The sequence below is a fragment of the Phyllobates terribilis genome, unplaced genomic scaffold, assembly GCF_046119375.1.
Source record: "Phyllobates terribilis strain yellow unplaced genomic scaffold, ASM4611937v1 Scaffold_60__1_contigs__length_8166268, whole genome shotgun sequence".
NCBI classification, from domain to species: domain Eukaryota; kingdom Metazoa; phylum Chordata; class Amphibia; order Anura; family Dendrobatidae; genus Phyllobates; species Phyllobates terribilis.
The window spans coordinates 2975490-2988247 of record NW_027362820.1 but is presented as its reverse complement, the minus strand read 5'-3'; the positions used below and the strand labels follow the sequence as shown (position 1 = coordinate 2988247).

Here is a 12758-nt window from a genome sequence, read left to right as displayed (position 1 = left end):
TGCCTTTTCAGCTTTGCCCATAAATTTTCAATAGGATTGAGATCAGGGCTTTGGGTCATTGTCTATTTGGAAGACCCATTCACGCTCAAGCTTTAACTTCCTGGCTGATGTCTTGAGATGTTGCTTCAGTATTGCCACATACTCTTCTTTTCTCATTCTATCATCTATTTTGTGAAGTGCACCAGTCCCTCCTGCAGCAAAATAACCCCACAGCATGATGCTGCCACCTCCGTGTTTCACAGTTGGGATGGTGTTCTTAGGCTTCCAAGCTTCTCCCTTTTTCCTCCAAATGTAACGAAGGTCGTTATGCCCAAAAATACTATTTTAGTTTGATCAGACCACAGAACATGTCTCCAAAAAATAAAGTTGTCCAGCACTTTTCACTGTGGCCCAAATATCCCGCAATGTATTTACCCTGTTCAGATAAGGGTTTTTGTAAGGGTTTTGCTCACAGGCATCATGTGACCCCCGGTTGCATCCGGCTCTTCCTTCCACTGATGTCACATCAAGTGAGGCGCGATATCAGTGACGTGGTCCCCGCAGTGGATGCTGGGCTGTGGGCAGGGTTACACCACACGTCACACCCAGCATCCACCGCGCGCTTTCCCAATGAATGAGGAGAGGGAAATCATGCGGTAGATGCTGGGTGTGACACACTGGGTAACCCTGCCCACAGCCCATCACTCACTGTGGAGCGCAGAACTGAGTCAAGCCCGGAACTTGACGTGACATCAGCGGTCAACAGTGGAGAGGTCAACAAGGCCTATGAAGGACAACAAAGGATATTTACAAAAACCCTTATCTGAACAGGGTAATTATATTGGGGGGCATTTGAGCCATAGTAAAAAGTACTTGCCAACTTCTTTTAGGTCTTTGTTCCTGTGTGTATTTGCAAACATTAATCTGGCCTTTTTTATGTTTCTTTTGGAGTAATGGCTTTTTCCTGGCTCCGCTCCCTACACCTCATACACACACGACTCCGTACACCTCGTACACGCGCGGCTCCACTCCGTACACCTCCTGCTCTGCTCCGTACACCTCGTACACACACTGCTCTGCTCCGTACACCTCGTACACACGCGGCTCTGCTCTGTACACCTCGTACACACGCGGCTCTGCTCTGTACACCTCGTACACACGCGGCTCCGCTCCGTATACCTCGTACACACACGGCTCCGCTCTGTACACCTCGTACACGCGCGGCTCCGCTCCGTACACCTCGTACATACACGGCCCTGCTTCGTACACCTCGTACACACGCGGCTCCGCTCCGTACCCCTCGTACACGCGCGGTTCCGCTCTGAACACCTCGTACACACGCGGCTCTGCTCCGTTCACCTCATACACGCGCGGCTCCGCTCCGTACACCTCGTACATACACGGCTCCGCTCCGTACACCTCGTACACGAGCGGCTCCGCTCCGAACACCTCGTACACACGCGGCTCTGCTCCGTACACCTCGTACATGCGCGGCTCCGCTCCGAACACCTCGTACAGGCATACCTCCCAACTCGTAAAGATCAGAAACAGGAAAATTTTGGCCACGCCTCTGGCCACAACCCAATCGACACCCATTTACTAGTATCTTTTTCCGCTGGCAGGAGCAGTTGTCAGAGGGGCGCTAATAGCGAGGGAAATTCAGCCAGATGGCCGAGACTGCAGTGTGTAGACCCAAATCCAGGACTGTCCACTGTATTCCGGACAGTTGGGACTAGAGATGAGCGGATGGATTCCTGAGTCTCTGGTCCAGTGTCCAGGTCAGTGCTACCTGTGGACGGGAGACCGTGAGTCTCTTATCTTTCAGGGCAGCGCAACGTCATCTGTGCGTCCTGCTCATCTCTCGTTGGGACCTGAGGATTAGTTTTTGTTCCCTCATTCACAAGTGGAGTCGCAATGATTTCATTAGAGCTGGTGGCTCAGCAGGGGCCGCTGTGGCTATAATGTATTAAGGTTGTGGATTCAAGACCCAGGGACTCCCAGAAAAATATATATTTTTGTAATTGTTCACAAATTTTCTACTTTTGTTTAGAGGGTCAAAAAATCATTTTCTTCACCTCAGTATACAGGCACCATAAAAATACATTGCTATATACAATGTATTTCTATGGAGATGCATACTCAGCTTCTGTACTGTCTGTGCTTTTTTGACTCTACAATGCATTGCCTGCAATCTAGAGTTAACGAAATCCTCCTCTGTTCACCATTGAGAGCTGTAGCTCAGTGGTTAGAGATAAAGCCTCTGACTACTGAGATGTAGGTCTGAGTCCCAGCAGAGGCCACAGCAGGCAAAGGAAGAGGGGAGTGTAATATAATGTAATTTATTCACTGACCAGTGAGTGGCCTGCCCCCAAGGAGGAAGAGCTACACCCCAACACCAGAGAGGTGAGTATAAATAGAACCGTAGTGACAGGACAGTCCTGCAGAATACGGGACAGTTGGGAGCTATGCGTACACACTCTGTGCTCCTCGTACACACGGCTCTGCTCCGTAAGCCTCGTACACATGTGGCTCCGCTCCGTACACCTTGTACACACGCTGCTCTGCTCTGTACACCTTGTACACACACGGCTCCGCTCCGTACACCTCGTACACACGCGACTCCGCTCCGTACACCTCGTACACACGCGGCTCTGCTCCGTACACCTCGTACACACGCGGCTCTGCTCCGTACACCTCGTACACACACGGCTCCGCTCCGTACACCTCGTACACACGTGGCTCTGCTACATCCACACTGTAAACCCCTCCTGACCCCACACATAAACTTCAGCTCATCCAGCACCATGACAACCAGCACAGCAGAGTCCTGCATCCACTGAGGCCCCTGATCATGTGACCACTGACTCCTCCCCTCCTGTGACCTCATCACAGCTCCTGTGCGCACAGAGCAGCCATATATGTGGTGGCGGCTCTGCAGGTGGAGGTATGTGGAGACCCCATTACTGGGCGCAGGAGGCATTAACCCCTTCAGCACGGAGACTCTTTTGGGGTCTTGTGTTGCCCCTTTTTAAGAATCATAAGGTTTTTCTGTTTCCTGTAATAGATACATACGACCCAACTATGGAGACAGGAAGGGAGGAAACGTATTGTTCTCATAGTACAGGACCCCTTTACTGGCCCCACAGTGTAATGCCCCCATTATGCCTCTTATGCAGGATGTATGATGCACCCACACAGTGTAATGCCCCCATTATGCCCCTTATGCAGGATGTATGATGCCCCCACACAGTGTAATGCCCCCATTATGCCCCTTATGCAGGATGTATGATGCCCCCACAGTGTAATGCCCCCATTATGCCCCTTATGCAGGATGTATGTATGATGCCCCCCACAGTGTAATGCCCCCATTATGCCCCTTATGCAGTATGTAAGATGCCCCCACACAGTGTAATGCCCCCATTATGCCCCTTATGCAGGATGTATGTATGATGCCCCCCACAGTGTAATGCCCCCATTATGCCCCTTATGCATGATTTATGATGCCCCCACACAGTGTAATGCCCCCATTATGCCCCTTATGCAGGATGTATGATGCCCCCACACAGTGTAATGCCCCCATTATGCCCCTTATGCATGATTTATGATGCCCCCACACAGTGTAATGCCCCCATTATGCCCCTTATGCAGGATGTATGATGCCCCCACACAGTGTAATGCCCCCATTATGCCCCTTATGCAGGATGTATGTATGATGCCCTCCACAGTGTAATGCCCCCATTATGTCCCTTATGCAGGATGTATGATGCCCCCACACAGTGTAATGCCCCCATTATGCCCCTTATGCAGGATGTATGATGCCCCCACACGGTGTAATGCCCCCATTATGCCCCTTATGCAGAATGTATGATGCCCCCACACAGTGTAATGCCCCTTATGCAGGATGTATGATGCCCCCACACAGTGTTATGCCCCTTATACAGTATGTATGATGCCCCCACACAGTGTAATGCCCCCATTATGCCCCTTATGCAGGATGTATGATGCCCCCCACAGTGTAATGCCCCCATTATGCCCCTTATGCAGTATATATGATGCCCCCACACAGTGTAATGTTCCCCCAGTACCACCTGAGGTTTTACAGTTGGAATAATCCTTCTGGAATTGGTTTTCCCTTTGGCTGCTCCCCTACATCTATACTCTCGAGCATGTATACATGCATGTAGGGGAGCAGGCCTTACTAGATATCGAGGCTTTGTACAGTAATATACCGCATGAGGATGGTATCAGAGGAGTAAGACATTTCTTGAAATTGTGATCAATAGAGTGTAGCAGACTTAATGACTTCATGGAGGATCTTCTAAAATTGACTCTTACTCATAACTTCTTTCTTTTTGACAGGAAATACTTCCACCAGCTCAGGGGTACTGCGATGGGGAGCCCTTGTGCCCCGTCGTATGCTAAATTATTCCTGGACTGGTGGGAGGAATCCACAATATTCAGGGATGATCATAAGTGATGGCAGCCATATATTGGGGTATGGTATAGATATATTGACAACATTTTTATCATCTGGTCAGGGACGAGTGAACAATTTATTGAATTTGTCAGAGAACTCATCAATAGAGTCGGCCTGAGATTTACATTGGAGGTTAATTATAACCCTTTGCCTTTCCTGGATGTACTAATGAAGAAAAAACTGGATGGGACCCTAGGGACACTCATCTACCATAAACCTTCAAGCATTAATGGTCTATTTATGGTCTATGAAAGTGGGATAGCCACCACTCCCTCCTCCTAAAAAAAGGAATTCCCAAGAGCCAATTTTTATTGTTGAGAAGGAACTGTTCTAATGTCACAGATTTTAATATACAGGCAATAGACATGAACACCAGATTCAGGGAAAAGGGTACTCCTGGTACATTTTGGATTCCTCATGATAGTTTGCAGAAAAGCGGGAGAGACAGACACTCCTCCATACCTAACCAAGACACCAAGAAAAAGATGGCATAACACGAGTAATAGGAAGTTATGACAATAAGAGTGACCACTTCTTTAATATCCTCAGAAAACACTGGGATATACTTGTGGCCGACCCAGACCTGAGGGTGCTGTGTGATCTACTCCCACAATAACTTCCAGAAAGGGTCAGTACAATTAGGGGCTGTTTAGTGAATAGTTTCTACTAAAAACCTGCACTCAAGTGGACTTGGCTGGATAGAAGAGTCTGCGGTTTCTTTAGATGTGGAGAATGTTGCACATGTAATTGCATGAGACCATGTAAATCTTTCTTGAATTTCTCCATGGGTAATACCTTTTTTAAGGGATTATTGCAACTGTAAAACTTCAGGACTTATATATATGGCCACATGCACCTGCCCCCTAGATTATGTAGGCACGACTTAGAGGGAGTCTGGAAGGAGAGTGGGGGAGCATTTGGTCAATATATATGCAATGGTTGGGACACCTCATTAGCGAGACACCTGAACAGTATACATCGAGGTGAAACCGGAGACCTTCTTTTGTATCATTGAGGTGTTTAAGCCCAATTTGAGAGGTAGTGATCACAACAGATGTATCCTCAAAAAAGGAAAATGAGTGGATTTCCATACTGAATCCAATAGCCCCTAAGGGACTCAATAAGCAAAATTTCCTATGCCTGTTTTGTATGAATACAGTTCCATTCTGGATTACATTTTTGGATTTTATACTCTACCCATTGCTACTCAGTTCCCTGTGAATGGGGTTCACATATAGTTGTACTTCATCGAGATATCTGAGCTAGTGATGGGCTAGCCCTAAAATGCTCGGGTGCCCGATGATCGGGTCAAGCACATTGGAATGCTCAGGTGCCCGACCTGAGCAACGAGCCCAATGTACACTGTGCAGAATTATTAGGCAAGTTGTATTTTAGAGGATTATTTTTATTATTGATCAACAACTATGTTCTCAATCAACCGAAAAGACTCATAAATATCCAAGCTTAATATTTTTGGAAGTTGGAGTGTTTTTTTTTTTAGATTTAGCTATTTTAGGAGGCTATCTGTTTATGCAGGTAACTATTAGGCTATGTGCCCACGATGTAGAAATGAAGCAGAAAATTTCTGCAGCATTTCTGCATCTCCCTGGCAGAAAAAACGCATGCAGATTGACGAGCGCTTTCCAGGCGATAGCATCACTTGGAAAGTGCTTGACAACTAGGTCACACTGTATAAATCCATGCAAATAGCATGGATTTATACAGTGTGAACCGTAAAAATTAAAACAAATAAAACTATACTCACCCCCGAGGCCCCGGCGTGGCTGCAGCGCTCGTTCCTGTCTGCTTCCTGGATGCCGGCATATCGCGAGACAGAGCGGTGAAGGACCTGCGGTCACATGACTGTGACGTCACCGCAGGTCCTTCAGCGATGCCGGCATTCAGAGAGAAGCCTTCGGAAAGGTGAGTATAAACTTTATTTGTTATTTTATTCCTTTTTCACAGGTACAATGGTACCCAGGTCTGGATGAGAGTCGTCTCTCCTCCAGAACTGGGTACCATCCGCACATAGAGACGCATAGAAGCCGCTTGTACAAATGTACAGTCGCGTTTTCTATGTGTCTCAATGCAAGTCAATGGCGGGAGTTCCGCTGCGCTTCCACAAAATTAAATGACATGCTGCGGATTTTTGTACGCAGCATAAACGCTGCGGAAAAATCCGCAGCATGTGCATAGAACATGCGGAATCCCCTTGGGGACCATGGGGTGCGGATTACCTAGCGTTTCACAAGCATTTATGCTGCGGAAATTCCGCAGCATAAACGCTTGAAAAACGCTATGTGGGCACCCAGCCTTACTGTGCAGAATTATTAGGCAACTTAATAAAAACCAAATATAATCCCATCTCACTTGTTTATTTTCACCAGGTAAACCAATATCAGTGCACAAAATTTAGAAATAAACATTTCTGACATGCAAAAACAAAAGCCAAAAAAATTAGTGATCAATATAGCAACCTTTCTTTATGATGACACTCAACAGCCTTCCTTTCATAGATTCTGTCAGTTGCTTGATCTGTTTTCGATCAACATTGCGTGCAGCAGTCACCACAGCCTCCCAGACACTGTTCCGAGAGGTGTACTGTTTTCCCTTCCTGTAGGTCTCACATTTTATGATGGACCACAGGTTCTCTATGGCGTTCAGATCAGGTGAACAAGGCAGCCATGTCATTATTTTTTCTTCTTTTAGACCTTTACTGGCCAGCCACGCTGTGGAGTAGTTGGATGCATGTGATGGAGCATTGTCCTGCATGAAAATCATGTTTTTCCTGAACGATACCGACTTCTTACTTACCACTGCTTGAAGAAGTTGTCTTCCAGAAACTGGCAGTAGGTCTGGGAGTTGAGCTTCACTCCATCCTCAACCCTAAAAGGTCCCACAAGTTCATCTTTGATGATACCAGCCCATACCAGTACCCCACCTCCACCTTGCTGGCGTCTGAGTCGGAGTGGAGCTCTCTGCCCTTTATTGATCCAGGCTCTGGCCCATCAAGAGTCACTCTCATTTCATCAGTCCATAAAACCTTTGAAAAATCAGTCTTAAGATATTTCTTGACCCATTCTTGACGTTTTATCTTATGTTTCTTGTTCAAAGGTGGTCGTTTTTCAGCCTTCCTTACCTTGGCCATGTCCCTGAGTATCGCACACCTTGTGCTTTTTGATACTCCAGTAACGTTGCAGCTCTGAAATATGGCAAAACTGGTGGCGAATGGCATCTTGGCAGCTTCACGCTTGATTTTCCTCAATTCATGGACAGTTATTTTGCGCCTTTTTTGGCAACACGCTTCTTGCGACCCTGTTGGCTATTTGCCATGAAACGCTTGATTGTTGTCTGATCACGCTTCAAAAGTTTGGAAATTTCAAGACTACTGCATCCCTCTGCAAGACATCTCACAATTTTGGACCTTTCAGAGCCCGTCAAATCTCTCTTCTGACCCATTTTGCCAACGGAAAGGAAGTTAACTAATAATTAAGCACACCTTATATAGAGTGTTGATGTCATTAGTCAACACCCCTCCTTATTACAGAGATGCTCATCACCAGATTTACTTAATTGGTAGTTGGCTCTCAAGCCTATGCAGCTTAGAGTAGGACAACATGTATAAAAAGTATCATGTGATCAAAATACTCATTTGCCTAATAATTCTGCACGCAGTGTAAGTCTATGGGAAACTCGAGCTTTTTTCCAGTGTCTCCCCAAGAGGGACTAAAAATTGCCAAAATCGATGGGAACAGTGCTCAAATGGCATGGGAAGACCCCTGGAAGCATTTCTGACACCCAGGTCACTGCTGTCAACAATGTTGTCAGAGTTATTACGCCACTTTTACGGACTCACAATAAAACATACAAAAACAAAATGGATTTTCCTGGGATTTATGTTAATGAACATCCTTTCCAGGGTAATGACTTGTATATAAGGCAAAATAAATAACCAAAAACAAAAATACTCCTCCACCTTATAGGCTATCTTTCACACGTAGTGCTTTTGAATCGTGACAAATGCTTTCACCAGGAAATGTCATTTTAACATTTTACAACCTTATCTGGCCATGTGGTGTGTGAGACATGATCAGACACATCCTGTTTCATTTATGAAGGAGGGACTCTGAAAGTCACAAAGCCTATTTTTATAGGGCCATCAGGCGACCTTTACTATTCTTAAAGGGCCAGCAATCGGCCCTCACTATTCTTAGAGAACCATTAGCCGGCTATGCTTTGTTGTTCCCATTACTAAAGAGTGGGTCTCCTATACTGTTATTGCATATGCAGTGAGTGGCAGGGCTGCCCAAAATTTGGACGCACCCCAATATCCCTTTGAAAATTTGGACGCACCCCAATACCCCTTTGAAGAGACTTAGAGGAGGGCCTCCTGAAAACAATGCTCCCATTATTAGAAAGTTGGTCTCCCATTGTGTTTGCCTATGTAGTGAATGCAAGGGTTTCCAAAAATTTGGAGGCACTCCAATGCCCCTTGGAAGAAACGTGGAGGTCAGAGGGCCTCCTGAAAACAATGTTCCCATTATTAGGAAGTGGGTCTTCCATTGTGTTTGCCTATGCAGTGAATGCAAGGGTTGACAAAAATTTGGAGGCACTTCAATGCCCCTTGGAAGAGACATGGAGGTCAGAGGACCTCCTGAAAACAATGCTCCCATTATTAGAAAGTGAGTCTTCCCTTGTGTTTGCCCATGCAGTGAATGCAAGGGTTGCCAAAAATTTGGAGGCACTCCAATGCCCCTTGGAAGAGATGTGGAGGTCAGAGGGCCTCCTGAAAACAATGATCCCATTATTAGGAAGTGGGTCTTCCATTGCGTTTGCCTATGCAGTGAATGCAAGGGTTGCCAAAAATTTGGAGGCACTCCAATGCCCTTTGGAAGAGATGTGGAGGAGGGCCTCATAAAAAAATGTTACCATTAGAAAGGAGCAGGTCTCCTATACTTGTAATGCCCATGTACTAAGTGTATGGGCTGACAAACATTTATCCCTGGGGGGTTTACATGAACATACTGTATAAAAAAATTTTTTTACGGGCATCATAAACACCCTTCAAAGAAAATTATGTGGGTGTTGCATCACGGACCACGCTCACCCTGGTAATATGTTGGTGGAGGATGAGGATAAGGAGGAGGACAAGAGCAAATAGCCCAAATCAGGAAGCGTATACCCATGTGTGGGTGTGAAGAGGTGCATAGGAATGCATCTCCCAAAAAAGACACTGGATTTGAGTTTATGTTACGCTGCTATCATTCGGTGGTGTTGAGAAGTCTGGCCCAATCCAGCCCTTGTTCATTTTTATAAGAGTCAGCCTGTCAGCATTTTCAGTTGTCAGGCGGATGCGCTTATCAGTTATAATTCCACCAGAGGCACTAAAAACCCTCTCAGATAAAATGCTACAGTGGTGGCCAAAAGTATTGGCACCCCTGCAATTCTGTCAGATAATACTCAGCTTCTTCCTGAAAATGATTGCAATCACATTCTTTGGTATTATTATCTTCATTTAATTTGTCTTCTATGAAAAAACACAAAAAGAATTGTCCTAAAGCCAAATTGGATACAATTCCACACCAAACCTAAAAAAGGGGTGGACAAAAGTATTGGCACTGTTTGAAAAATCATGTGATGCTTCTCTAATTCATGTAATTAACAGCACCTGTAACTTACCTGTGGCACCTAACAGGTGTTGGCAATAACTAAATCACACTTGCAGCCAGTTAACATGGATTAAAGTTGACTCAACCTCTGTCCTGTGTCCTTGTGTGTACCACATTGAGCATGGAGAAAAGAAAGAAGACCAAAGAACTGTCTGAGGACTTGAGAAACCAAATTGTGAGGAAGCATGAGCAATCTCAAGTCTACAAGTCCATCTCCAAAGACCTGAATGTTCCTGTGTCTTCCGTGCGCAGTGTCATCAAGAAGTTTAAAGCCCATGGCACTGTGGCTAACCTCCCTAGATGTGGACGGAAAAGAAAAATTGACGAGAAATTTCAACGCAAGATTGTGCGGATGGTGGATAAAGAACCTCGACTAACATCCAAACAAGTTCAAGCTGCCCTGCAGTCCGAGGGTACAACAGTGTCAACCCGTACTATCCGTCGGCATCTGAATGAAAAGGGACTGTATGGTAGGATACCCAGGAAGACCCCACTTCTTACCCCGAGACATAAAAAAAGCCAGGCTGGAGTTTGCCAAAACTTACCTGAGAAAGCCTAAAATGTTTTGGAAGAATTTTCTCTGGTCAGATGAGACAAAAGTAGAGCTTTTTGGCAAAAAGAATCAACATAGAGTGTACAGGAAAAAATAAGAGGCATTCAAAGAAAAGAACACGGTCCCTAACAGTCAAAAATGGCGGAGGTTCCCTGATGTTTTGTGGTTGCTTAGCTGCCTCTGGCACTGGACTGCTTGACCGTGTGCATGGCATTATGAATTCTGAAGACTACCAACATATTTTGCAGCATGTAGGGCCCAGTGTGAGAAAGCTGGGTCTCCCTCAGAGGTCATGGGTCTTCCAGCAGGACAATGACCCAAAACACACTTCCAAAAGCACTATAAAATGGTTTGAGAGAAAGCACTGGAGACTTCTACGGTGGCCAGCAATGAGTCCAGACCTGAATCCCATAGAACACCTGTGGAGAGATCTCAAAATGGCAGTTTGGAGAAGGCACCCTTCAAATATCAGGGACCTGGAGCAGTTTGCCAAAGAAGAATGGTCTACAATTCCAGCAGAGCATTGTAAGAAACTCATTGATGGTTACCGGAAGCGGTTGTTCGCAGTTATTTAGGCTAAAGGTTGTGCAACCAAGTATTAGGCTGAGGGTGCCAATACTTTTGTCTGGCCCATTTTTGGAGTTTTGTGTGAAATGATCAATGATTTGATTTTTGCTTCATTCTCTTTTGTGTTTTTTCCTTGCAAGCAAATTAAATGAAGATAATAAGACCAAAGAATTTGTGATTGCAATCATTTTCAGGAAGAAACTGAGTATTATCTGACAGAATTGAAGGGGTGCCAATACTTTTGGCCACCACTGTAGCTCCAAGACGAAGAGAGCCGTTTCATTTCACATAAGCAGCTTGGATGCCCAATAATAATAAGGCACAGAGGAATCACAGAGGACGTTGGTACGGTCGGCAAGGTACTCCCTCAGCATCTTCCCAAACTTTGCACCCCTTGTGAAAGTACCCCACGCCTCAGGGCCTGTGCGATGGGATGGGCTGAGAAAATTTTCCCAGAACTTTTACAGTGTTCCCCTGCCTCTGCTGGATTGGACTTGTGTCTCTCTCACCTGTAGTCCTTGGTTGTCCAACGAACTGTGACCTCTGCCGTCATCGTTTTCAGATGGGAATTTTTTTAATAGTTCCGCAACAAGGGCCTTCTGGTACTGCCACATTTTTGTAGACCTGTCCGCCTCAGGAATAAGAGATATAAAGTTCTCCTTGTAGCGTGGGTCTGGAAGTGTCACCAACCAGTAATGACTGTCACACAAAATTTTGAGAACGCGAGGGTCATGGGAAAGGCAACGTAAAATAAACTCAGCCATGCGTGCCAGACTGCTAACAGGCAAGACTTCCGTGTCCTCACCAAGAGGACGACTGACCATGCTCTCCACCTCCTCCTCCTCTCTGTCCTCAGGCCATCCACGCTGAACAGATGGTATTACAGTTGTGCAGGTAGTACCGTCTATAGCGCAGGAAACTAGCGCCTGTTCTTCCTCCTCCTACTCCTCTTCCTCATTGTCACCCAATCCACGTTGGGATGAGATGAGGCTGGGCTGTGTGTAATCACCATGTATGGTTCCTTGCTCCATCTCATTGTTCTCCACTTGCAATGCATCCTCTTTGATTGTGAGCAGAGAGCGTTTCAGAAGACAGAGAAGCAGGATGGTGATGCTAATTATGGCTTCATCACCGCTCACCATCTTGTTGGAGTCATCAAAGTTTTGGAGGATGGTACATATGTCTGACATCCATGTCCACTCCTGAGGTCTTATGTGTGGAGTCTGAACTAAATATAGACGGCCTTGTTGATGCTGGTTCTCAACAACTGCCCTCTTCTGCTCACAAATCCTTCCCAGCATCTGCACTGTGGGGACATCACACACCAGTCTGTGAGCCGGAAGCTGCAAACGCTGCTGAAACACGGCAAGGGCTGCGGAAGCTGTAGGTGACTTTCTAAAATGGGCACACCGGCAGCGTATTTTAAAAAGCTGATCCGGAAGCTCCGGGTAGGATTTGAGAAACCGCTGAACCACGAGGTTAAGCACATGGGCCAGGCATGGTACGTGTGTGA

At 46.1% G+C, this 12758-nt stretch overlaps 1 protein-coding gene across 4 annotated transcripts in view; it reads left to right on the top strand.

Annotated features, from left to right (window-relative positions):
* The first annotated feature begins 681 nt into the window (after positions 1–681).
* Positions 682–12758, top strand: part of LOC141192326 (uncharacterized) — a 36494-nt gene continuing 24417 nt past the window's right edge. For 2 of the 4 annotated variants that reach the window (XM_073661824.1, XM_073661818.1), the window contains exon 1: positions 2844–2923. The gene's annotated coding sequence lies outside the window, so the exon portion shown is untranslated. Of the gene's footprint in view, positions 812–2838; positions 2924–12758 lie in introns of those variants that run through there. The other 2 variants (XM_073661820.1, XM_073661821.1) reach the window with 2 other exon arrangements.